The following is a 26,021-nucleotide window of genomic DNA, read 5'->3' as shown; positions in this document are numbered from 1 at the left end:
TCCGTACAAGACCGGAGTCAAACGCAAAGGAAAGGGGGCAAAAGTTGTCTAATTATGGAAATGGCCCCTTCTCTTCTCATAATTCTGCAAATCATTTTGGTTTTCAGTTTAATTAGTTTAACATTGTTGAAACTATTTTAAAATTTTAAATTATTAATAGTAAAAAAAATACCAAATATAATGAAATATATATTTAAAGAAAACAAGGATGAAAGTAAATCAAAAGATAATAATAAAAAAAGACTGAATTATTTGTCAAAAAATAAAAGCATTATCATTTATATGTTTTTAATTGATTTATTTAAATCTCGATTTTTTATTTTTATTATTTTTTGTCAATTCTCTACTTTTCTTTTTAATTTAACTTATACTATTAAAACCTCCAACTAATCAAGTTCATAGTTCAATTAGTGGATGCAGTCAGATATTTAAAACCAATTTTTCTTCTTGCTTTATTATCATTATTATTATTTAAAAGCTAAATCTATTAATTCATTCCATGGATATAACCATATAATTTAGAGAGAAAGAAAATAACAAATACTCGTCGTAGATAGGGAATGACAAACTCCATCAACACGTTGTCAATTGGTTTTGTCATAACTCAAGCACGACATGTCTAGAGTGATTGCAAGCACTTAACATGATAAGAAAATTAACCCCGAATGGTCCAAAGAGACGAATAAAAATCGAAAAAAAATTGAGTTAATATTACATGCATAAGCAAGACTAAAAACCGTGCTATAAGAACAGACAAAAACTTCTAAACCTAAAAACTTATTAAATAATAAAAAAAACAATAAAATATATAAAATTTAAGATAACACGAATACAAATCGATTCGTACTTTGTAATTTTTTAGCCACTAATTGAATGAAAATACTTAAATATTGAATGTCAATGCATTTATTTTATTGTGGCAGCTCTTAGCTTTATATTATTAAAGTATTTTATTTAACATTTAAATTTTTATTAATAAATATTTTCTTGATTGATACGGTTGGTGTAATAATTTGAAGGTTGTGGACTCAAACATTTTTAAGCACGTAATATCCTCATCTTTAAGAATTTGAAATTATGAGTAGTTTAAATATTATATAAAAAATTTATTTTTGAAGTCATAAAAATAAAATAAAATATTATTATATTAACAATAAGGGATATTTGGTTCACCTTTTTGCTTGCTCTTTAAATTAACAAGGAAAAAAAATGCAAATAAATGCTACACATTATTGATAAGTTGTTCACACTATTTTGAAGTTTGAGTTTAAGTCTCGTCATTTGTATTTATGATGCAGGTCTCTTTTTTTTCATATGTATATACTTTATATGGGTTTTGTCTAATTTTAAATCTATTGTGTATTGTATTGATTGAGTTATATCCTAATAAACATAGGTGAAACTTATTGGTGATGGAAGACAATTTTCCAAATATAGTGACTTGTTTTAATGTTGATAGAAAGCTTCCAGGCCTGAACCCAGTTCCACAAGCAAAGATATCTTGCTGACCATCGTTTCAAACTTTTTGTTTGTTTGTTCTTCGGTCGTTCACATAATTATGTCCCAAGACTAGGACTAAACTCAGGGCCACTGGTCAGACACGTACTGAGATAGAAGAGACAAAAAAAAGGGTTTATAACGAAGCACTACAGTTCACAGAATTCTAGTTTTTCTGGCCAACCTCATCCTTTTACCGAATAAAACAATACTCTTATGTATGCTCTTGCATCAGCAGCCAAGTAAAACATTCTTAAATGAACTTCAAACTTCGCTATATATAACAGTTATCGGCACCCTTCTATAATTAACTTGCGTGTTTCATTTACTCGTATTTCTATGGGTTCCTTATCCGATCAGCCTCAGCCTCACTTTGTGTTTTTCCCTTTCATGGCTCAAGGTCACTTGATCCCCATGGTAGATATTGGCCGACTGTTAGCACAACGTGATTATTACTATAGTTACAACACCTCACAACGCAGGCAGAGTCCAGAATACGATTGCCCGTGCCATTGAGTCAGGGCTCCCTATCCGTTTAGTGCAGCTCCAGTTTCCTGGCAAAGAAGAAGGATTGCAAGATGGGGTTGAGAATCTAGAGTCTAGACATGCTGTATTCAACGGAGGACTTTTTCAATTTCTTCATTGCAGCAAACAAGATGGAAGAAGCAGTGCAGCAATTATTTGAGAAGCTAACACCACGCCCTAATTGCATTATTTCTGACATGTGTCTCTATTATACTCACAAAATTGCCACCAAGTTTCAGGTTCCAAGGATATCATTCCATGGATTTTGTTGCTTTTGTCTTCTTTGTTTGCATAATGTACGTTCCTCCAAGATACTTGAGACCATAACCTCTGATTCTGAATACTTCACGGTACCTGGCTTGTCTGAAAAGATCGAATTTACTAAAGCCCAGTTACCGGTTATCCATGATGAACCCAGGAAGGACATTGTTGGACCAATGATCGAAGCTGACCGAGCATCATACGGGGTCGTCATAAATACTTCCGAGGAGCTGGAGTCAACTTATGTCAGAGTATAGGAAGATAAAGAAAGCCTGGTGCATTGGTCCAGTTTCTCTTAGCCACAAAGATGAGTTAGACAAGGCTGAAAGAGGCAACAAGGCTTCAATCAGTGAGCAGCAATGTTTGAAGTGCCTTGATTCTCAACAACCCAACTCTGTAATCTATGCTTGCCTTGGGAGCATCGGCACTGTAAAGTGCCCAGAACTCTGTAAAAACTGTTGAAGTGGGGGCTCTTCTTACATTAATATAACTTTGTTAGTCCAAGATATCATCCAACAATTTTCAAAAATGTGTTTGGATTTTACTTCTGTCTCACATGACCACGAGTGATAATATAAGTTCTTTCAATATGCATAATACAATGTATACAATTATTCTCTTGTAGTCAAAGTGTAAAATTATAGATAAATATTAAATTAAATTAATAAAATATTATCTAGTTAAATATTAATCACATAAATATTAAATTAATAAAATATTATCTAGATAAATATTAAATTAAATTTAATATTTCATATTAATATTAAATTAATAAAATACTATCTAGATAAAAATTAAATTAAATTAAATATTAAATTTATTAAAATAATATTATCTTTGAAAAATTTAATTTGAAATCAAGTTACCCGGTAGAGTCCCACTAGGAGTCTAATTTTTCCACTACTTTACCACCTACAAACCACTGTTGCCAACCATCCATCGATCGGTAGATCACCACCACCGTAGCTACTGTGCTTGGTGGTGCCATTAACAGTGCAACTCCCCCGGCACTCTGAACCGTTGTTGTTTTGCTCGAATGGTCTTGGTCGATTCGGCTATTGTTGGTTCGGTTCAGGCCAATGACGGTCCAAGCAGTCCGGTCCAACCACCAATTGGATCGCCGGTCTAGCTTCATGCATAGGTCCCGTTCAACCAGTTTTTGAGTTTCAATCTCGGGTTTTGGTTCTCGGGTCCAATTTTCAAGTTCAATTACCCATTGGGTCAATTGTTTGACTTGAAAATTAATTTCTAAAAATATCATATTTATTTTAATTAAATTGATTAAATTAAATTTTACTTGATCAAAATTAATTTTCCCAAAAATCACTAAGATTTTCCAAATTATTTTTTAAAAAATTTCTTTAATCAATTCTCTAATTGAACAACGACCACCTAATTTAATTCCACATCGAATAAATTGACTCAATTAAGTTATTTTCAAAATCATAGAATTTTCTTCTGATTCAAATGCAGTTTGATCAAGCTTTTGTTGAGCTAGTGAAGGAACCAATTGGACATATATAATTAGGCTCGAGTTAATTGTAATTATATCTAGAAGTATCATTTCGATAATTCACTATTTATTTAATCATGGAGTCAGTCCACAAGAAGTACCATGATTGAAAACTCCTTATTGTATACTCTTTACGAAAGCAATTCATCCAACTGTTTTGTCCAATAATCTCGTCATGTGTATGTTACCCTCATATGATATCTTGATTCCTTTGAGTTAAGTCCGTTCACTTAATATAATCATATTTTATCTCATTGTCACCATAATGTCTTCTTAATGATTAATATGATCACTATCAACTAATGACTGTGATAAAGTGCTCGTTCGAGAACAAACAACCCCTGACCATGTTCAATATTTATCAATCTATACAATGTCAATGAGAGGATATCGTTAACTCTTTAATTGAGTTATGAATTTCATTGTTGCTAGTAAAGTCATGATATACACAAGTCATATACCCAACATACCAACTATTGGCTCGATCATCTTTAGAGCATAAGCCTCCATTTATATCAAACCACATGAGTTACATTTGTATGGTCAGTGACTAACTCGGGATTTAGGCAAGTCACACAATGAATGTCACAAGTGAATTAATTCACAAAACAGATTCAAAATTAATTTAATTTGGGTCCAGTCTAATGTAACATTCTTCCAATTAGTACATTTATGTATCTACCCGTGGAGTCAACTGCTCCGATAGCCAAGACTAGCCATCTCCCTAATTGGAATTGTAGACAACATAATAATCCTTCTATGTATTTGAATTAAATGCACACTTTGATTTTTTATGGGATTACGAACTTGTTTAGATTATCTACTGAAGTAAGTTATCTTTCTAGCAATTTAAACGTTCTTACAGTGCCACTTATCATCAACTTGAACTTAGAGAATCAATGAGCTAATATTTGCTTGTCACAATTTCGCTATGTATGTAAAACATGACAGATAGAAACACAAAAGATATAATAGTGAAATGTGAAATTACATTTATTTATTCATTCATAATTCAAATACGTAGAAAATAGTTACATGTTTACTACAATATGGGTACATTTCCCAACAATTTCATGCTTTCAATTATACACTATGTACTTTCATACTTTTTTCCACAATCATTTCATACCAATCTATACCAATTCAAACCTATAAACATTTGAAATCAAACATTCAATATAGTACAAAATAAATATTCATCATTTAGGCACATTCAACCCTTTATCAACTAGCCATACTAAATTATTTCATTTTAACATATCATACTTACGCAACTTGGGAACCAAGCACTTAAAGTACCCTAACATGATTTCATGCCTAATATCCAAACATACTATTTCCAAACCATTCATCAACTTATGTTTCTCAACTTCTTCACTTTGCAACCTTTAACATGCCAATGTCTTGCAAGTTTAACATCATTACACATACTAGCATTGAACATGATCAAGACTATGCATCAAATAAGTTGTATGTCAAACTTATCATAGAAGTTCAACCATAACCACATTTACACATAACTATCAACTCAAAAATGATCATTAGCACAACGAAGTGCCCTTATATACATGTCACAATATTTAGACACAAAATAGACATGATTCTACCGTCTTGGTGATAGTGTATGACTCGCGTTTATCCGACTCGGTAAGTTCTGCAAGTTGATGATCTATAAGTAGGGAAAACAACTAGGATAAACATAAAAATGCTTAATAAGTTCAAATAGAAAATATTATGCTTACCTTGTTCATACATAAGCATGTTAGCTACCTTAGTTTTGGCATAATTTTGGCTAGAACATGACACTTAAAATAACTACAAGATGAGCATAAGTATCCATGTTCATTAGACATTATAAGTAAACTCAAAACATACCAATTTATATCACTTTCACAAAACTTATCTCAATGTTATATTCTATCATTAATTCATAAGAACATACCAATTTTACATAGTCCATTTTCAATGTCATATTCCATGTCAATCTATAAGATTATATCAATTCCATACAATTTACTTCAATGTTATATCAAGTCATTTTATCAAATTCATTGCATTACATTTTCAAGTTTCATATTTCAATAGTAATGTTTCGCCTAATGAAACACTAATAAAATGGATTCAGATACATGAGTGACCTACATCTCACCAAGTATCTCGTAAACTTTCATATTTCAATACACTTCTAGCTTTTACCTGCCTGGTATTATTATTATTATTATTATTATTATTATTATTATTATTATTATTATTATTATTTTGGAGTTAAAACCAGTGATAGACTAGCACACAGAGCAGTACGAACCCTAAATGAATTTTGAGTTGTAGCCTAAGACACGTAGGTGAAACTTATTGGTGATCGAAGACAATTTTCCAAATATAGTGACTTGTTTTAATGTTTATAGAAAGCTTCCAGGCCTAAACCCAGTTCCACAAACAAAGATATCTTGCTGACTACCATTTCAAACTTTTTGTTTGTTTGTCCTTCGGCCCTTCGGCCATTGCCATATGATATGCCGTTCACACAATTATGTCCCAAGACTAGGACTGAACTCAGGGCCACTGGTCAGACACGTACTGAAATGCAACAGACAAAAAAAAGGTTTATAACAAAGCATTACAGCCCACAGAATTCTAGTTTTTCTGGCCAACCTCATCCTTTTACCGTATAAAACAATATTCTTATATATGCTCTTGCATCAGCAGCCAAGTATAACATTCTTAAATGAACTTCAAACTTCGCTATATATAACAGTTATTGGCACCCTTCTATTACAAATTAACTTGCGTGTTTCATTTACTCTTATTTCTATGGGTTCCTTATTCGACCAGCCTCAGCCTCACTTTGTGCTGTTCCCTTTCATGGCTCAAGGTCACTTGATCCCCATGGTAGATATTGGCCGACTGTTAGCACAACGTAACGTGATTGTTACTATAGTTACAACACCTCACAACGCAAGCAGAGTCCAGAATACAATTGCCCGTGCCATTGAGTCAGGGCTCCGTATCCGTTTAGTGCAGCTCCAGTTTCCTGGCAAAGAAGAAGGATTGCAAGATGGGGTTGAGAATCTAGAGTCTAGACATGCTGTATTCAATGGAGGACTTTTTCAGTTTCTTCATTGCAGCAAACAAGATGGAAGAAGCAGCACAGCAATTATTTGAGAAGCTAACACCACGCCCTAATTGCATTGTTTCTGACATGTGCCTCTATTATACTCACAAAATTGCCACCAAGTTTCAGATTCCAAGGATATCATTCCATGGATTTTGTTGCTTCTATCTTCTTTGTTTGCACAATGTACTTTCCTCCAAGATACTTGAGACCATAACCTCTGATTCTGAATACTTCACGGTGCCTGGCTTGACTGAAAAGATCAAATTTACTAAAGCCCAGTTATCGTTTAACCGTGATGCATCCAGGAAGGACATTTTTGAACCAATGATCCAAGCTGACCGAGCATCATACGGGGTTTTCATAAATACTTTCGAGGAGCTGGAGCCAACTTATGTCAAAGAGTATAGGAAGATAAAGAAAGCTTGGTGTATTGGTCCAGTTTCTCTTAGTCACAAAGATGAGTTAGACAAGGCTAAAAGAGGCAACAAGGCTTCAACTAATCAGCAGCAGTGTTTGAAGTGGCTTGATTCTCAACAACCTAACTCTGTAATCTATGCTTGCCTTGGGAGCATCAGCACTGTAAAGTGCCCAGAACTAATAGAGTTGGGTTTGGGGTTAGAGGCATCGAACAAACCATTCATTTGGGTGTTAAGAGGAAACGATACAACATCAAACCAAGTTGAGAAGTGGATCAAAGAGGATGGATTTGAGGAAAGAATAAAAGGAAGAGGGCTTGTAGTTGTGGGATGGGCTCCCTAAGTACTCATTTTGTCACACCCAGCTATAGACGGCTTTTTAACTCATTGCGGATAGAATTCAATGATTGAAGGCATTTCTGTTGGTGACCCATTAATAACATTGCCGCTCTTTGCAGACCAATTTTGTAACGAGAAACTTGTAGTACAAATATTGAAAATCGAAATCAGCATCGGAATCGACAAACCGACGATGTTCGGAGATGAGAAATCTGGGTTCATGTTGAAGAAAGAAGATGTTAAAAACGCGATAGCCCCAATTGGTGATTGAAGGAAATTATTGGAACCTACCCATTGTTTGAAAAGTCAAAAAGGGTGGGCACCGAAAGTAAAAAGTAAGATTGGTTGGCAAGTTGGGTTAAAAGTTAGCATGGGATAATTGCAATTTTGGTCCCTAATTGTATAGGGACATTGCAAGTTGATCCTTGAACCTCAACTATAAATAGGCCTAACCATTTCTTACTTTCTTCATCCCATAATTGCCATTCTCTACTTAAGGCATTATTCTCTCTCCCTATTTGTAAATTTCACTTGTAATTTTTGGAGTGAAATATATTTGGTAGTGCCCGAGGACGTAGGCAAAATTTGCTGAACCTCGTTAAAATTCTGGTGTTCTTTATTATTTATTTTGCATATTTTGTAAATGTGATTGTAGTGATTTATTGTGCTATTAAATTACGATAGAGGGATATTCTGGCTAGGAAAGACTTGGTATTTAAGTGATCTTCGTGATCTACCTCTCTTTTCTGGGAATTGAACTTAGTGTGATTTTTCAGTACAATATTCTTACTCTTTCACACGCTTCAGCGCAACAATTGGTATCAGAGCCAAATTCGTACTTGGAGAATACGACCATTTACGACACTATTCACGTATACGGCACTAGTCATGTATACAGTACTATTTACGTATATAGTACTGTTCACGTATACAGTAGTTGGGATTGAGGAGAAAAATGGCAGCAGCATCGTCATCAGCAAGGACTACTGTGACAAATGAAAAATTTGAAGTAGAGAAATTTGATGGTACCAATAATTTTGGTATGTGCCAATGTGAGATCCTGGATGTCTTATGTAAGCAAGAGCTAGATATAGCCCTTGCATAAAAACCTGACAAGATGGATGACAAGAAGTGGGCCAAGATCAATAGACAAGCGTGTGGTACAATCCGCTTATGTTTGGCCAAAGAGCAGAAGTACTCTATCATGAGGGAGACATCGGCGAAGAAGTTATGGGATACACTGGAAGAAAAGTTTCTAACGAAAAGTCTTGAAAATAGGCTTTATATGAAAAAGAAACTTTATCGATTCACGTATGCACCTGGTATGTCGATGAATGACCATGTGAACTCATTCAATAAAATTTTAGCCGACTTGCTAAATTTGGATGAGAAATTTGAAGATGAAGACAAGGCATTATTGTTGTTGAATTCCCTTCCTGATGAATATGATCATCTTACCACCACATTGCTTCATGGGAAGGACACGAACACATTTGATGCAGTCTGTAGTGCGTTGTATAGATCTGAGACTCGAAAGAAAGATAAAAGAGATCACAGAGATACAACTGCAGAAGTCTTAACAGTAAGAGGTCGCTCACACAGTAGTAAATCTAGTAGAAGGGGAAAATCTAAAGGGAGACCCGCCAAAGATGAATGTGCCTTTTGCCGTGAAAAAGGGCATTGGAAAAAGAATTGTCCTAAGCTACAAAAGGGCAAGGCTATTTCTAATGCATGTGTAGCGGAGCATGATGAGGAGTCAGACTTTAGCTTGGTTGGCATGGCAATGGCATGTCAAATAGATGAGTGGATTTTGGATTCAGGATGTACTTACCATATGTGTCCTAATAAGGACTGGTTTTCTAGTCTTAAAGAGCTAGAAGGTGGAATTGTTCTTATGAGCAATGATAGTGCTTGTAAGACAATGGGAGTGGGTACAGTCCAATTGAAGAATCACGACGGCTTAATCCAAGTCTTGACAGATGTTCGCTACGTACCTAGCCTGAAGAAAAATCTCATCTCATTAGGGGCCCTAGAATCTAAAGGGCTCACAATCACTTTGAGAGATGGATTACTAAAAGTAGTAGCTGGGCAATTGATGGTGATGAAAGGTTCAAGAAGAAATAACTTGTACTTTTTAAATAGAAGTACAGTTATTGGATCAACATCAACAGTTTCTACAAAAGATGTAGATTCAGAGGCTACCAGATTATGGCATATGCGATTGGGACATGCTGGTGAAAAAGCTTTGCAGACTTTGGCGAAGCAAGGCTTGTTGAAAGGTGCAAATTCTTGCAAATTGGAATCTGTGAACATGGTGTTCTGGGAAAACAGACGAGGGTAAAATTTGGTCCAGCAATTCACAATACGAAAGGAATTCTGGACTACGCTCACAATGATGTGTGGGGACCTACCAAAGTGGCTTCTTTGGGAGGTGTGCACTATTTTGTTACTTTTGTTGATGATTATTCAAGAAAAGTATGGGTGTATCTAATGAAAAGAAAAAGTGAAGTTTTGGATGCATTTCTGAAATGGAAAAAGATGGTGGAGACTCAGACTGGTCGAAAGGTCAAACGACTTCGATCAGATAATGGCACTGAGTACAAAAATGATCCATTTCTACAAGTATGTCAAGATGAGGGCATTGTGCGACACTTCACTATTCGGGATACACCACAGCAGAATGGGGTGGCAGAACGCATGAATCGAACTATACTGGAGAAAGTTCGATGTATGTTGTCCAATGCTGGATTGGGCAAGGAATTTTGGGCTGAGGCAGTTACATATGCGTGCCATCTAATTAACCGTTTGCCATCAGCTACAATAAATAGAAAAACTCCTATGGAGATGTGGACTGGTAAATCTGCTACTGATTATGATTCTTTACATGTATTTGGTTCCACTGCATATTATCATGTAAAAGAATCTAAGTTAGACCCAAGAGCAAAGAAAGCATTATTCTTGGGTATAACTGATGGAGTAAAAGGATATTATCTCTGGTGTCCTGATACAAGGAAGATTGATTTCAGTAGAGATGTGACTTTTGATGAATCAACCATGTTAAAGTACAAGGATTCACAAAAGGATGACAAAACCAGTAGTACTTTGCAGCAGGTGGAGCTTGAAAAGGTTAACGATGATCCAGCTAATATTGAAGGGACAAATGATGAAGAGGTTCCTACCCAAGAACCTCTACAGCAACAAGATTCAATTGCATATAGGAGGCCAAGAAGAGAGATTCGTAAGCCTGCTCGCTTTGATGATATAGTGGCCTATGCACTTCCAATTGCAGATGATGATATTCCTTCTACTTACACAGAAGCAATAAGTAACCCTGATGGTGTAAAGTGGAAGCAAGCAATGAATGAAGAAATGCAGTCTCTTCATAAAAATAGGACCTGGGAGTTGGTGACACTACTCAAGGGAAAGAAGGCAATTGGATGCAAATGGGTATATGCAAAGAAGGAAGGATTTTCTGGTAAAAATGAAATTCGATACAAGGCTAGATTGGTAGCAAAGGGCTCCGCTCAGAAAGAAGGAATGACTATAATGAAGTGTTTTCTCTAGTTGTGAAGCATTCATCTATACGGATTTTGCTAGCCTTGGTTGTGTAATATGATCTCGAACTAGTTCAACTTGATGTGAAGACTGCGCTTTTACACGGTAATTTGGAAAAGGAAATCTATATGACTCAACCAGATGGATTCAATGTTGCTGGAAAAGAAATTGGGTTTGCAAACTGACAAAGTCGCTTTATGGATTGAAGCAATCTCCGAGGCAATAGTACAAGCGATTTGATCAGTTCATGAAAGGGCAAAGGTACACAAGAAGTAAATTTGATCATTGCGTGTATTTTCAGAAGCTACAAGAAGGAACTTTCATATACTTGCTCTTATATGTTGATGATATGCTAATGGCATCTAAGAGCAAAATTGAGATTGAAAGATTGAAGACTCAACTTAATCTCGAATTTGAGATGAAAGATCTAGGAGAAGCTAAAAAGATTCTCGGCATGGAAATATAGAGAGATAGAGCTCATGATAGAGTTAGCTTGTCTCAGAAGCAGTATTTGAAAAAGGTACTACAGCAGTTTGGCATGAAAGAACAGACAAAACCTGTAAGTACCCCGTTGGCTTCTCATTTCAAGCTTTCTGCATAACTATCTCCTTCGACGAATACAGAACGAGAATACATGTTGCAAGTTTTGTATTCTAATGCAGTGGGTAGCTTGATGTATGTAATGGTGTGTACAAGACCCGACATTTCACAGGCAGTTAGTATAGTGAGCAGGTATATGCATAATCCTGGAAAAGGACATTGGCAAGCTGTGAAATGGATTCTACGGTATATTCAGAAGACCGTGGATGTTGGATTACTGTTCAAGCAGGATAATACACTTGGTAAAGGTGTTATTAGGTACGTTGATTCTGACTATGCCGGTGATTTGGACAAGCAAAGATCAACCACCGGTTATGTGTTTACACTTGCTGGAGGACCAATAAGTTGGAAGTCTACACTACAGTCTACAGTTGCGTTGTCAACCACAGAAGCCGAGTACATGGCTGTAATAGAGGCTGTAAAGGAGGCTATTTGGTTACAAGGTATGACTAAAACCTTGGGATTGGTCCAGGAGCATATTAACGTGTATTGTGATAGTCAAAGTGCTATTCATTTAGCAAAGAATCAAGTTTATCATGCACGTACAAAGCATATTGACGTACGTTTCCACTTTGTGCAGGAAATTATTGATGAGGGGAAAATTTGTCTTCAGAAGATCAAGACTGCAGATAATCCCGCAGATATGATGACCAAGGTGGTAATAATAACCAAGTTTGAACATTGTTTGAACTTGATTAGTATCCTGCAAGTTTAACAATTGAAGAAGGCACTATCAAGTATTCTTGTCAAAGGCAGAAAGAATTGTGTGAAGATAAGATTATCCTAATCAAATCTTCAAGGTGGAGATTATTGGAACCCACCCATTGTTTGAAATGTCAAAAAGGGTGGGCACCGAAAGTAGAAAGTAAGATTGGTTGGCAAGTTGGGTTAAAAGTTATCATGGGATAATTGCAATTTTGGTCCCTAATTGTATAGGGACATTACGAGTTGATCCTTGAACCTCAACTATAAATAGGCCTAACCATTTCTTACTTTCTTCATCCCATAATTTCCATTCTCTACTTAAGGCATTATTCTCTCTCCCTATTTGTAAAATTCACTTGTAATTTTTTGAGTGAAATATATTTGGTAGTGCCCGAGGACGTAGGCAAAATTTGCTGAACCTCGTTAAAATTCTGGTGTTCTTTATTATTTATTTTGCATATTTTGTGAATGTGATTGTAGTGATTTATTGTGCTATTAAATTACGATAGAGGGATATTCTGGCTAGGAAAGACTTGGTATTTAAGTGATCTTCATGATCTACCTCTCTTTCCTGGGAATTGAACTTAGTGTGATTTTTCAGTACAATATTTTTACTCTTTCACACGCTTCCGCGCAACAGAAATGAAGGAATAGAGAGAAGGAAGCGTGCTAAAGAGTTTGGTGAGAAGGCAAAAAAAAGCTGTTGAAGTGGGGGGCTCTTCTTACATTAATATGACTTTGTTAGTCCAAGATATCATCCAACAATCTTCAAAACTATGTTTGGATTCGAATTCTGTCTCACATGAGAGTGAATGAGAATATAAGTTCTTTCAATAAGCATAATACAATGTATACAACTAATTTTCTTTCGTCAAAGTGTAAAATTATAGCTTTTTTTTTCTTTTCCTCTTCAAAATCCACTTTGAGTTACCCTATAAAGGAAACCAAATAAATAAATGAACAGATGAGATTATGCATGCTTCGTAATCTTTTTCTCTTAAAATTATTAGTGTGTAACATACTTATAAATATTTATTTGTACTTTGATTTACTTTTACATGGACACTTTTACATGATATATGCATAATACAGTAGGTCTATACAAAATGATTTTGATGACTCTGGGTTTCCTTGTCCGTTTGAAGTGGAATATGATGATATGGACCCTGGTAGCAGGTAATGCACGAAACTCCTCATATAAATCTTGCTGCTAGGAGCCTCATCTGGTTCAAGAACCGGGATATATCAGTTATGAAGAGTTTCAAAATAAAGTTTGTTTTCTATTTGTTAGCAAGCCACCCTGGCTGGCATATTATACATTTGTCAATATCAAGTCCAGCTAGTACCTTAGATGAATATCTGTTTGGGATAATTATTGGTCTATCATCTATAGAGAGTTCCAATTAAACTTTGCTTTCTACTTTTGATAATAATTATTATAATAAATTAATTATCAAGTTGAGCCACTTTGCTAACTTTCTTAGCCATTCAAAAATTTCATTTATTGTATTTAAATTTAAATACTTCTTAATTTGATTTGACATTAAAAATTTTATTTTATTTAACTTAAATCTAAATCGATTTAAAATTAATTTCATTTAGGATGATCAAAATCTAAAACAAGTATAATTGAAAATGATTCTAACAAATAATTATTTAGTTTGAAAAATTCGAAATGAGCTGAATTTAAAAATGATCCAAACATAAAATTGACTTAACCTAAAATAACAAAAAGAAAATACAAATTAATTTTATTGAGAGATTTTCGACTCTTTTGAAAAAAATCTTCGAATTATGACGTCTTATATCCTAACATCATAAGAGCTCAAGTACTTAACATCATGATTTACATCTTCAAGCACCCAATAAAGGGTCTCTTGAAGGAATTAAGTGTATACAATTATTTTCTTGTAGTTACAGTGTAAAATTATAGTTTTTCTTTTCTTTTCTACTTCAAATCTGTTCCAATTACCCTGTAAAGTAAGTCAAATAATTAAATTATTGATTATAAATAAATCTATGAGATTATACATTGGTATTTATTTTACAAACTCTTAAATGTTATTTTAATGTGTAACATACACATGAATCATTTATTTCTACATGATTATATGACATTTTTTATGTGATCACTACAGCAAAACAGGCTTTTAGCGGCGTTTTTAACGGCGCTTAAACTAAAAACACCCCAAAAGTTGTACATTAGTGGCACTAGTAGGAAAACGCTGCAAAAGGTTAGAGGTATAGCGGCGTTTATGACAAAATCGCCTAAAAGGTCAAGTATTAGCGGCGTTTATGTAACAAACGCCGCTATAAGTCGAGCATTAGAGCGCTTTGTGAAAAACGCCGTTATAAATTGAGCATTACGGTGCTTTACGAAAAATGCCTCAAAAAAGTTTAGCAAAACAACGACACTAGCGGCACTTTTTTGAAAAATGCCGCTAAAGATTGAGCATTAGTGGCGCTTTTAGGAAAATGCTGCAATAGATCGAGAATTAGTGTCGTTTTTTGAAAAATGCCGCAAAAGATCGAGCATTAGCTGCGCTTTTCGGAAAACGACGCAAAAAGTTGACCAAAACGACGTCGTTTGTTGAGCTTTAGTGGTATTAGCGGAGCTTTTCGAAAAACGCCATAAAAAATATTTTATTTTAGGATTTAAGGTTTATGATTTAAGGTTTAATGTCTATGGTTTTGGGTTTTAGGGTTTATGATATAATGTTTATTATTTTGTGATTAGAGTTTTGAGTTTAGGATTTATGGTTTAGAGTTTAGAGTTTGGGGTTTATTGTTTTATAGTTAGGGTTTTAGTAATGTTCATGGTTTTAGTGGTTAGGCTAATAGGGTTTAAGGGTTAGGGTTTTTGATAAAATGACAAAAAATCAATTTATTTTAAGGTTTAGGTAAGCAATAAGATTTTCTAATTACTTTTGTCCCTTGTAATACATATTTAGGGTTTAGGATGTAAGTTTTATGGTCTAAGATTTAGGGTTTATTTAAGTTTTTAGGTTTGGTGTTTGTGGTTTAGGGTTTAATTTTTAGGGTTTAGGGGTAAATATGGTGAACTACTTAGCTTGTGTATCTTGGATTTTTTTATAATATAAATCTAAATAAGATAAATATAAATTATTATTTAAAAAAAATATATATCAAAATGGGTTAAATCCCAAAAGCATACATGAACTTTAATTTGATCCAGTTCTTGTAAATTATTAACACAATTATTGATATAACATCATTTTATATTTATTCAATATAAAAATATATTGATGTATTTTTTTTTAAATGTGTATGATTAAATTAAAATTAAAGTTTCAACTATACATTTAAACCAGAATTAAAATTTCACGTCTACAATTACATATTAAACCGAAATTCATATATAATTCTAAGATGTATCTCTATCAAAATTTAGGTGTATACATATAATTAAATGCCATTTATATAAAAATCTAAACAACTAATGCAAACCATACTTAAAAAAATAATGTTGATGAAAAAAGAAAGAAAAAAGAAATCCTTTCAACAATACTAGACCATGCCATACCCATCTATCAATTTAATTCCTAAAAGAGTTGATAATGGTAATTAAATTTTAACTTTCAATATTTATATTTTTTTATCAATTTGATTCTCATTTTTTGAACCAAAAGCTTCCACTTTTTAAAAAATGTTAAATCTCATTTTTAATAGGAATGTAATTGTAAAATTAATTTTTTAATGATATTGACGTGAAAACCTACAAGGTAATTCACATGACATGATACTATCTTTTTATATGTTAATTAAAAATGATAAAAATCTTTAAAAAATTGAAAATTGAAAAATTAAAAAATTAATATTTAATATTTTAGTCCATATTTTAGTTAAAAAGATCAATATTCAAAATTTAAAAAAATAAAAATTTCAAAAAATGATAATCTCAGCACAAAAATTTTAAAACAAAAAAATAGAAAAATATATGTTAAAAATGAAAAAAATAAAATTGAGCAATAGTAGTGTTTTTTGAGAAAAACACCGTAAAAAGTTAACTATAATAGCGTTTTTAGTGAAAACGCCGCAAAAAATTTTCCATCGGCGCGGTTTTATTTTCACTCCCTCCTCTAAATCCCTAATTTTACGCTGCTAAAAACCATGATTCTATTCCCTTTGGTTTCACTGATCAAAATCCCCTTCTCATAAATTTTCTCTCTTAAAGATTTCATGCCTACCCATCTTTAATCTCAACCAACGGAAGAGACGCGGCGTGCAATTTGATTGTTCCAATTTCCTTTTCAACGTTCAATTAAAACCCCAGCCTCTTCCTTTTGCTTCTACCGGGAGGGGGGAAGGGAATCATGTCTTTCAATCTCATATGCTGAAGCCGTCCTGCAGCTACTTCGGATCCTCCCAAGATCTGTACGGCTGAGGACCAAAAGAAAAAAGATGATGAGGATCTGGTGAGTGGCTGTTCGGGATTTAGCTTTTTTTGGTTAACTGTATCGATTTTTTTAACACTTGGCTTTTTTTATGCAGTCGGAGAAGGATTTGGCTTTGAAACAACAGTTGGAGTTATATGTAGAGAGAGTTCAGGATTCCGATCCTAGGTTACAGAAAGTAGGTCTTGAGAGCATGAGGTGATTGAATCAAATTAGGGGTTTTTTTGTCACTTGTAGTTAAAGGTTATTTAAAAAAATTATGATTTGATTTGATATGCTATGTAGGCATGAAATCCGGACTTCAACAAGCTCTATGACTTCTGTTCCGAAGCCATTGAAGTTTCTCCATCCTCATTATGGAACCTTAAAAGCTTTTTATGAGACAATGCCAGAATCCGATTTGAAGGTATTAGGAATTTTGCTTTGATTATCTTCCATTACATCTTTTATTAGGGTAATGTTTATTGGGCTAAGCAATTCACTGAAGGATGATTTAGATGAAGGCATTAATATTTTATATAGGGACGTTGTTTATAATTTTTATTTCAGGGGTGCTGCGAATTGTTCCTTATATAAATATCTCAATTAGCCACACTTTTGAAAATCAAGAATTTCAATTTTTTTAGTGTTTGCTTCCTAGATATTTCCTTTTTTTTCCCATATACTCTGCATCACTAATTTAGCTCACTTGTTTGTAGAAATACTTGGCCGATATCCTGTCTGTGTTGGGTTCTATCTTTGTTTATCATTTTTTTTCATTTGACAATCCTACAGGAGAGTTTGAAGTAGAGATTGTTGGGTTTAGAAGGTGATATTGGTTCGTGGGGTCATGAGTATGTGAGGTGAGCATTGTCCGACTTGATAACATGCTAATTTACTCTACTTTTTGTGAAAATTTTGTATTAGTGGTTCTTCATCAGCTATATCTAGTCAAACTTATGAGTTGTTTTAGATTGTGTTAATGTTTTTGTGTTTGTTATTGGTTTCAAGTTCCACTTTGTGTTGGTGCTCCGACTTAGGGTTTGTAACCAGAAGATCACCTATGCGAATTTATTTTTGGTACTAATTTACTTCTTCTTTATTTTTCAATCTATAATTAACATATTGGTTTCATGTTCGTGTTGACATATAACTAGAATAATTTTGTTCTCACTTCATTATTTGTTCTCAGGAACTTGGCTGGAGAAATTGCACAAGAGTATGGGAAGCGACAGGTTAGAAGTCTAAGGAATCTTTAGACATTTCGTAGTTTCTATGAGTTATGTAATGTAGGGTTATCTTTAACGGCGAGACATTAATCTGGATGTTAATGTTATTTACTTTGTTGCTAATGCAGAGCGAAGAGGCTGCAATTGAAGATCTACTGGAGCTTGTGCAACAGATTGTTTCATTTCATATGAACGTATAACTTTCTCTTTGTCATATGGAGCTTGTGCGACAGATTGTTTCATTTCGTAGTTTCTATGAGTTATGTTAATTGAAAACTCTTTTCGTTTATCATTTCTTTAATTCATTTTCGATACTAATTTAATTCATTCATTTTGGGGAAGAATTTTGGGGAAAAATAATATATTGAAATATCAATATGTTAAATCAATATTTTGGGGAAGATTTTTGTCATCATATAGCTTTGCCAATCCAAAGAGAAGTTCCATCCTGTCCTTCAGCTCTTTGATCCTTCTCCTCATCTTCCCTCTGTTTCCACTTGATGCAGGTACCACCTATATATAATTATAATATTGGTGTGCTCTGTTTCATGTTCAATGCTTTATAATTCATTGTGCACCAACAAACTTTTGATTGAAGGAATCACAGAGCTAGCTTCTTGTACTTCATAGTATCTTGCTTTTGGTGCATTTTGGCACATGCTTCTTTGTAGAATGATACAGAGTTCATATCTTTGCAGAGAATGGAGAAGTGCTCAGTGATCACTACAAGCTACTTACAGTTGATTTGCGTAACATTCATATCTTTGCAGAGTTCATATCGGTAGCGTTACAAGCAATGGGCTGATTATTACAATCAAACGGAAGTTACTTGTGCACCTGGAACATAAATGGAATTGTATAGGAACTGTTAAAGTAATGCTGAAGGATTTGCTTAAGCGGGTAGAGTGATAGGAATGGATTTGTATATAAACTGTTATCCAATTAATGCTTGTTGTATGTGATGTGATAATAGTGTTGATACTATGGCATGCTTCCCTTTGATATATGCTCTCTTTATAATATTTTAATCTTTTTTATTTTTAATGACCTTTAGCGGCGTTTAAGGGGAAGCGCCGCTAAAGATATAACTTTTAGCGGCGTTTGTATAAGAAGTGCCGCTAAAGGTTATGTTCTTTAGTGGCATTTTGGGGAGAAAAATTGCTAAAGGTCATGCTATTTAACGGCGATTGTGGGAGAAGCGTCGCTAAATGTTATGATTTTTAGTGGCATTTGTAGAAGTGTCACTAAAGGTCATGCTTTTTAGCGGCATTTTCAGGAGAAGCATTGCTAAAGGTCATGTATTTTAACGGCGTTTGCAAGAGAAGCGCCGCTAAAGGTCATGTTCTATAGCGGCTTTTTTCACATAAATGTTGCAAAATTTAGTGACGTTATCTATAGCGGTGTTTTTTGTGGCGTTTATCAAAACGTCGCAAATTATTTTAGTGGCGCTTATAAACGCCGTTAAAGGCCCCAAAAAAATGCCGCTAAAACCTGATTTGCTGTAGTGAGTATATATTATATATTCTAGTTAAGCAATTTGAGAATTCAATAGTGGCAAAATGTTAAATTCATTATTAGTGTTTGAAAACAAATAATCAACTTGAATTAAGTGTTTATTTTTATTTCGATTTTACATTGAAATGACTATATTATAAAAAAAATTCAATGAAATTTAGATAAATAAAATGAAATCCTTATTAAAATATTGTTCTTAGATCATGATGAGGTTTTATCTCCCGCCTCTGCCAAGATATGAAATTCAACAATTGAAAGCATCCCATTAATAACATTGTCATTCTTTAGAGACTAGTTTAGTAACGAGAAGCTTGTAGTACTAATACTGGAAATCGGAGTCAGCCTTGGAATCAACAACTCAACGATGTTTGGAGATGAGAAATTTGGGTTCATGTTGAAGAAATAAGATGTTAAAAACACATAACGCAGATGATGAATAAAGGAATAAAAAGAAGGAAACGTACTAAAGAGTTTGGAGAAAAGGAAAAAAAAGTTGTTGAAGTGAGGAACTCTTTTTACATTAATATGACTTTGTTAATTCAAGATATCATCCAACAATCACCACAACAGAATGGATCTTTAGAGGCCCTTTTTTTAATAGTGATGAAATAAAAAACGCTGCAAAAAATGATGGTGTAAAAACATCGCAATAGATATAGAATATTTAACGGAATGTAATCTTTTTGTGGGTTTTTCCTTTTGAATGTAGCAAAAGAAGGCCTTCAGTGGCATTTTCCTCAGCAAACACTGTTAAATGTTAAAAATTTATAATAAAAAAATTGGTATTTTTATATTTCCTTATAAATTATAATACAAGCCAATCATATATAATTTCACATTATTATATATAAAATAATATATAATTCATAAATATAAAAATTAAAATACTTTATACAAATCAATAAGTTCTAATGCAGTTAAATCAAATTGTAACACCTTATACTCGATTTGATCGCCGGGTCCGAGTTATAAGGTGTCGCATTCGTTGTCAAAGCAACTACGATCGAATTATATTCAATTAATGTCAGTTAACATAAAATACAAGTAATATAATTATATGGTATGACACAGAATCATTTTTGGGTCTTATATGAGCTTACAATAGCTCTACAGCTAACTGAGGTCGAATTAGGACTAAATTGTAATGTTGGCAAAACTTCTAGTTGACGTGGCAACATCAGGGAGTTCCTTGTTGCGACGCAATATACTAAATGGTCTCGTCTCAATGACCCATGCATGACGTTACAATATGCCCTGAAGTCATGATCTTGTCACGATATCACTTGCACGACGTCGCGACGTCACGACGTCATGGCGTCACACACTGTTTTTGCAATTTCTAATTGAACATCGACCTACAATTTTGCAAACATCTACCGTACTTATTTACCTCATATTTTCAATCAACACATACATTTCTCAAGCATCAAATTATGCACTTTAACACCTTATGCAACAATATACCAATGCCATAACACTTATAATTTAACTACCAAACATAATTCTACTTAAATTCTCCATTAATCATACCTATTCACTTGGACTATAGACAATAAATCATTGTTTTTGCATTTCATCCATATGCTGACCCAAATAAATGATACATCCATATGATTTATTTCTATACATCAACTTCTAATCTTAATGGCCACAAAAAAAAAACTAATATTATACTAAAACCAACTCAACTAGGTACATGCCACACTTTAACAAAACAAAATTATACAAACTTTGCTGAGTCGAGGATCGATTGGTGGTTGTTGAGATAACTGCTTGATCTATCGAGAATCTACTTTACCTATTGATCTACCACAAATCGATGTGGCAAATTAGGCCTTTTTGACGCCATTAAAGAATTTTTTCTCGAGCAAAATAGAGTTTTTACCATAGTTTTTCATTATTTCCATATTTTCAGTTAATAAATGAAAATGTCTCATTTTTTTCTTTCTCTTTTTTACCTAAATTGGCCACTTGTGCCATTAGGTACCCTAATGGGTAATTGAGTTTTGTAGGGAGCTATCAGAGGCCTGAACATGAGCGAAAAAATCGCCTAGAAAAGGGTATCACGACATTGAAGCATAGAAGTCGCAACATCTCTGAGAAGCCTGAATTGAAGAGGAAAAGAGGCCATCTATAGTGATATCACGACATCCACCTAGAGCACCTCTTTTTGGAGATTGTCGACAATATTGCAATATCCTAACTTGGGTATCACGATATCCCTGTTGTGTGGGACAAAAAATGGCATCAGAGACAGAGTTTGTCCACTCGAAGCACCAATCAAAAGCCAGCGTTCAAGGGCACTTTAGGCGACATTTTTGGGTTAGAAATCAACTATGTAAAGCCACTTTTGACTGAGAAAAATGGAGAGCTTTTCACTTTAGTTTCTATAATATTTATTCTTAGTTTTAGGTTGGGGTTAGGGTTTCTTTTTTCTTTTTCTTTTTCTTTTCAATTTTATTTTAGGTGTTCTCTTTTCTTTTGAATAGATTTCATAGTTATTAGTTAAGTTAGTTCTTGTTATAGTTTAGTTTTATTTACGTGGTAAGTCTTTAAACTTTCTTGTAACCACTCTTTAATCTTTGCTTAATGTTATTTCAAATTTCTTTAGTTTTAGTTGTTAAAGATTCCACCTTTAATGTTTTTTGCTTCTTACCTTGCTACTAGTTGTTCATCTTTACTTGATTCTAATTTTCTCCATTAAAAATCCAATTTTTTATCTTTATTTTATTGCGTTTGATGTTTATGGATATTGTAACACCCCTAACCCTTCTTCATCACTGGATTTGGGTCACAAAGTATTACGATAAAATTTTAAACATTTAACATTACTAACTCACAAATATTCAATTATAATTACAAATAATCAAATCACGTACCACTTATAACAAACAAACACTTACGGGCCTTAAACCGAGTTTACGGAGCCCTAAAAATAGTTTGGAACCATTCTAGGGTTAATTCGAAACAAAACAGAAATTAGGAAAAAGTTGAAAATTTTGAAAATAGGGGACACACGGCCGTGTGTCATAGCCCAGATCGTGTGGACATTTGAAGTCTAGACACATGGTTGTGTCCCAGTCCATGTGTCCACCCGTGTGTATATTCAAATTAAGGTCACAAGACCGTGTGCTTCCCCATGTGTGCATTCGATATTGGGTCACACGGTCGTGTCGTTGGCTGTGTCTTAGACCTTGTGTCAAACTGTTATAAGACACACGGCCATGTTGTGCGCCATGTGCTAAACCGTGTAAAACCTGTACCTAAAGACAATAAGACACACAGCTGTGTGGTTAGGCCGTGTGTCGTGTGGCAGTTGATAAATGCCAAAAGTAACATGTTTTAGCCTAATTCTTAATGTGGTTTTGGATGATTATTCGATTTAAAATGGTGAATTTTGTGCTCTTAATCCTTTAAGTTCATGTTTTTATACTTTAGGAGAGCATTTGGGAGCAAAAGGATCAAGAAACAAGTGAAAATAAAAAAATCGAAACAAGCTTCAGGAGCCACACCGGCTGGACACATGGCTGTGTGAGCCACATGGCCATGTGCCAAACCATGTGGATTTCACAAAATGCACTCTGGAAACACTGGAAACAAAACTTTTAGGTTTTTCGATCATTCTAAAACCTATATATACCAAATATAAGAAGAGGGGAATAAGCCGTCAAAAAATATTGAAGAAAACAACTCGAAAAAACACCTTTAAAGCCGACTCAGAAGTAGATTTCCATCAAGATTGAAGCTCTCATTTTGATTTCTTTAAAGTTTATTATGAGTTTCTTTATTTCTTGTGGTTATACTGTCTTTGAGATGTTTTTATTTGCGATTATAAACTAATCTTCTAAAATACCTAGGGGAGATGAACCCTATAACGAATTCTGTCTTTTGATTTATGTTTTACACAATAAACATTTGGATCTTGTTCTCAATTTTCTGTGCTTAATTCTTGGTTTAATATTTTCAGACTATTAATCCATATTTGATGTGCTTGAATAGAGGAGGAAAAGTCCATGTTTAAGAGTAGGTCTAGCATAATTGAGTGGAGTTGCATGCAATTTTAGAAATGGAACGACATAAGTCTACCAGATTAGAGTCGAATCTAATAAGGGAATCTATAGATCGAGTTAATGTAATAATAGGGGTTTTAATTAGAAGGTAATTTCAATTAATCAACCTAAAGTCAGTTGCTCTTAGTTTTGAAGAGAGATATTAGCATAATTTAGGGATTTCTATGGATCAAGATGTGAAGTGAAGAAATTGTGTAATTTAGATTGATAATGACAGATGAAGTCTAAGTGAATTCTTTCCTAGGTATTGTTTCGCTTCTTGGTTATTATTCAATTACTTTCTCAATTTGTTCTTTGTCATGTTCTTTAGTTAATTAATTTAGTTAATTTTAGTTTTAATCAATCACTCCAATTTGTTGGTTAAATAATAGAAAGACGGTAATTACTAGTACTTTTAGTTTTCGTGGGAATGATATCTTTTCTCATCATAGCTATACTATTAATTGATAGGTGCACTTGCCTTAGTTAGATTTTTAGTTGGTTTCATGGACATCAAGTTTTTGACGCCATTGTCGGGACTAAAATATTAAGAAAACTTTATTTCTATTAATTTAGTCGTTTTTATTTTAATTTTAATATTTTTTTTAATTTAATTTTTATATTCTAATTTTTTTATTTTTTACTTTTGGAAGGTTCTTTTGGTTTATGACTAAAGGAAACCCGTTAGATCCATTATTTTTTTTATAGTGATATTGAAAAGACTGCTCACAGAAATCGTAGAGAGTTTAGAGAAGCAAGACAAAGTCAACAAAATATAGTAGAGGATCAAAAGGAAAAGGATATTACTGTGGAGATGTGTGATAATCAAAGCAATCGGCTACCTCCTGCACGTTCTACCCCTTAGACTATGTATGATTATGCTAAGCCCACTCTAATTGGGGCTAAATCAAGTATTGTTAGACCGTCTGTTAATGCAAACAATTTTGACATCAAGCCGAATATAAGTCAGATGGTGCAACAATATGTTCAGTTTGATGGTTTGCAAGATGAAGATCTGAATGCTCATTTGGCCAATTTTTTAGAGATTTGTGACACTTTCAAGATCAATGGCATTACTGATGATGCCATATGCTCATGGTTGTTCCCATTCTCATTGAGGAGCAAGGGAAAACAGTGGTTAAATTCATTGCCACGAGGTTCTATCACTACTTAGGCTCAAATGACTGAAAAAATTTCGTTAAAATATTTTCCACAGGCAAAAACAATTAAATTGAGGAACGACTTATCTTCTTTTGTCCAGTTTGATATTGAAACTCTTTATGAAACATGGGAGAGATTTAAGGATTTGTTGACAATGTGTCCTCACCATGTACTACCTTTATGGCTTCAAGTTCACACTTTTTACAATAGTTTGAATCCCTCAACTAGACAAATGATTGATGTAGCTCAAGAGTTTATTGAGAAGACGACACTGAATAATTATCAGTGGCAAGTTACGAGAGTAAAACCTGTCAAGGCAGGTGGAGTTTTTGATGTTGATGAAAGTTCTATGTTGGAAAACCAGGTTGAAGCTCTTAGTAAGAAAATTGGTGGTCTAAATTTTTCTAAGCAGGTAAATCCAGTGATGCAATGTGATGCAAATAGAGTGGGGATGATTAATTTAGAATATTCACCCTTCAAGTCTAACATGAAGCATGAGCAAATCAACTTTATGGGTAATAATTTTAGACCTCAAAATAACCCCTATAGCAATACTTATAATGCAGGATGGAAGAATCATCCATATTTTTCTTGGGGTGGTTAAGGAAATCAAAGGTCACAACCCCTTCCAAGTTTTTAGCGGCCTTATCAGTAAGAAAAGAAACCAAACCTTGAAGATATGATTGCTAAATTTATTTCAGTTTCTGAAAAATGATTTCAAAACATTGAGACAACTTTGAAAATTTAGCAAGCATCAATTCATAGACTTGAAAATCAAATTGAATAGCTTGCTAAACTGGTTTTGGAAAGACAACAAGGTAGTTTACCTAGCAACACTGAAGCAACCCTAAAGGAGCATGTGAAGGCAGCTACATTGAGGAATGGGAAAGTATTGTCTGAGCTTGAAAAGAAATTGAAATAAGAAACTGATGAGAAAGATGATGGGGTGACAAAAATAGAAAAATTTCAACCACCGGTGTTTAAAGCATACAAACTATTGATCCCATATCTAGCAAAGTTGAAGAAAGACCACATGGATGAACAATTTGGTAAATTTCTTAAACTTTTTAAGCATTTTCATATTAGCTTACCTTTTGTTGAAGCTCTTTCGTAGATGCCCACATATGCAAAATTTTTAAAGGAGTTA

At 33.8% G+C, this 26,021-nt stretch overlaps 1 long non-coding RNA gene, 1 other non-coding gene and 2 pseudogenes across 2 annotated transcripts; 3 read left to right on the top strand and 1 right to left on the bottom strand.

Annotated features, from left to right (window-relative positions):
• Window positions 1–1,715: 1,715 nt before the first annotated feature.
• LOC107930086 (UDP-glycosyltransferase 73C6-like) lies at window positions 1,716–2,787 on the top strand (annotated as a pseudogene).
• Window positions 2,788–6,607: 3,820 nt separating this feature from the next.
• LOC107930089 (UDP-glycosyltransferase 73C6-like) lies at window positions 6,608–13,946 on the top strand (annotated as a pseudogene).
• Window positions 13,947–16,569: 2,623 nt separating this feature from the next.
• Window positions 16,570–19,153, top strand: LOC107930079 (uncharacterized). Its single transcript, XR_001692943.2, has 8 exons — window positions 16,570–16,962; window positions 17,039–17,139; window positions 17,227–17,347; window positions 17,716–17,783; window positions 17,932–18,000; window positions 18,113–18,155; window positions 18,278–18,655; window positions 18,848–19,153. It is a non-coding gene; the product is annotated as an uncharacterized lncRNA (long non-coding RNA).
• Window positions 19,154–24,941: 5,788 nt separating this feature from the next.
• LOC121205559 (small nucleolar RNA R71) lies at window positions 24,942–25,048 on the bottom strand. Its single transcript, XR_005900635.1, has one exon. It is a non-coding gene; the product is annotated as a small nucleolar RNA R71 (small nucleolar RNA).
• Window positions 25,049–26,021: the final 973 nt, after the last annotated feature.

Source organism: Gossypium hirsutum, chromosome A08 (assembly GCF_007990345.1).
Source record: "Gossypium hirsutum isolate 1008001.06 chromosome A08, Gossypium_hirsutum_v2.1, whole genome shotgun sequence".
Lineage (NCBI taxonomy): Eukaryota > Viridiplantae > Streptophyta > Magnoliopsida > Malvales > Malvaceae > Gossypium > Gossypium hirsutum.
Note: the sequence above shows the minus strand (reverse complement) of the source record. Positions and strands in the feature narration are given on the sequence as shown.